The sequence below is a fragment of the Bactrocera latifrons genome, unplaced genomic scaffold (genome assembly GCF_001853355.1).
Source record: "Bactrocera latifrons isolate USDA-ARS-PBARC rearing strain unplaced genomic scaffold, ASM185335v1 scaffold_104, whole genome shotgun sequence".
Taxonomy (NCBI): domain Eukaryota; kingdom Metazoa; phylum Arthropoda; class Insecta; order Diptera; family Tephritidae; genus Bactrocera; species Bactrocera latifrons.
In genome coordinates this window covers 1,086,622-1,088,867 of record NW_017534453.1, presented here as the reverse complement: position 1 = coordinate 1,088,867, position 2,246 = coordinate 1,086,622, and positions in this window count along the sequence as shown.

Below are 2,246 nucleotides of genomic sequence, written 5' to 3'. Positions count from 1 at the left end.
ATGCCACAATGGCAGATTTGAATGCTTAACGACATTATGTCATCGAACATTCAAAATTGCTAGTTTACAACAACGGCATATTGCAGCAATACGCCGTTAGCGACACACACACACACACACACACATACACATTTACATATATAGTAGTTGCGTTTAGTCAGCGCCAGAAATCGAGCGACCCAATAACCCAAAAACTATCTGCATCGCACATTCACCGCCTGGTGAACGTGTTGGTGGGTTGGTGTGGGTGGTTGGCTGCAGCGTTGCATTGATGGCGCATAATAAAAGCGCGCCCATGCCCAATGGTCATTCTTGCATAAGCGTGTCAATTTTATGCAGCCTGGCAACGGCGCCAGACAAAATCCCGCCGCACGAGTGTCAGAAACGACCGCCTGGCTRTGGTTGTTGTAATTTCTGGTTTTCGTAATTTTTTTTTTTAGACCTGCGGTTGCCCACAAACCTATCTGCTACATATATAGAGCACCGTTACTCAGTGTGGCATATATATATATTAACGGTTAAAACAAATTTAAATTGCATGCTTTGTCATACTTAGACTAAACAATTGTTTGCAATGAACGCTTTTATCGCAGCAATTTCATCGTGTGCCACAAAAACCATCAGAGCGACCCATACACACATGCTATGCGCATAAATATTGKTAAATTAAGCCAAAATGTTTTCAAAATGCGCTATTTACATACGATGATATATATTTTACATATGTACATATATAGGCACATACATGTATACTTACCACATCGATAATGTGAGGCATGGTGACGTTAAGGCAGGGCGGCAAAAAATCGCCTGTGACATACACACATATACACACTTATACATGCATATTAATCTGTGTTGTAGCGCCGTCGACAATTTGGACCCTCAACCGTGTGTGGCGGTGGCGAAAATTGCTGTAACACAGCAGCCACATGGCAGTAACGACTTTTGAAATTTGCACTCAATAAATGCGGTAAATTAAGCGCATAATATTGGCGGCTGGCCGATGCAGGCGAACAGACAAACACACACACGCATATATGTGTATATTAAGACAGCCAGGCAGCTAGACAGACATACTGTGTCAACTAGGAATGCGGGCAGCAATGTGTTGGCTAATGTGCAATATGTGGCAAGTTGCTACAATATTAAACTATTTGTTTGGGGAATGTTTAATGGCAGATGTTAAGAGTATGCAGCGTCTTTGTTAGCGCTTCTTGATTTATTTTGTTTTTATTGTAATTTTTGAGTGTTTGAGTGAGAATTAGAAAATTTTAAAATTTTTCGAAATTAAAGGAACAGTGCATTTTGTAAGAAAAAAAAATCGGCATAGCGGGAAGATACTATTTTTGAGAAATATAAAAAACTATGGTTTTTAAGAAATAAAAAAAACGTTGGTTATTTCGAAATTTTCTGGTTATATTTATTTATGTTTCGAGAAGGCGAAGCGAAGAAAGATTAAAAATTGTATAAATTGAAAATAAAATTCGATATTTGATCAGGAATACAGTCATTCTTTCATGTAAGAATTATGTACAGAAGATTACGTGATGATCGGATAATTTTTCTTCGAGTTAGCACTTCAAAAAATTTCAAAAAATAGAAAAACGCAGAAAACCGCGTTTGAAAATAAACGGGTGTATCGGATTGAAGTGAGCGGTCACCCTTTAATAAGCTGTAACTGAAGAACTCTTTGAGGCATGGATAAAATATGCATACATTGTGAAATTGAACTAAACCCCAAAATACTTAACTATTCATCAATATTTATTTTGTCGTTTTTAAAAAAACACAACARATGCGATACTACACTTATGCCAACTATTTTTCCAGTACTCGAAGACTTTTCATAAGCACTTTTTGTGATGACCTTCAGCTCCTTCAGCAAATTTTTTTATACTGAAACTGAAAACGGATTCCATGAAGTGGAAATTTCAGTTYGGGGAACGCGAAAAAATCACACAGAGTCAAATCTKGTGAATACAGAAGTTGATCGACGGTATTCATTGCGTTTTTGACTTTAAATTCCATCACAATCGATCCGATCGTGCATTATCGTCGTGTAAAATCCATTAATTGTTCTTTCRCAATTCCGGCCATTTTCGACATATGCTCACGCAAACGGCTCACTACGGTCAAATAGAATTTCTTATAAACCACCTGTCACGAATATCGAAAAAACAATGAACCTTGATTTTTGAGCGGCTTTGGCTTGCTTYCTTCCGTCCCATGTTTGTTGACTTGTT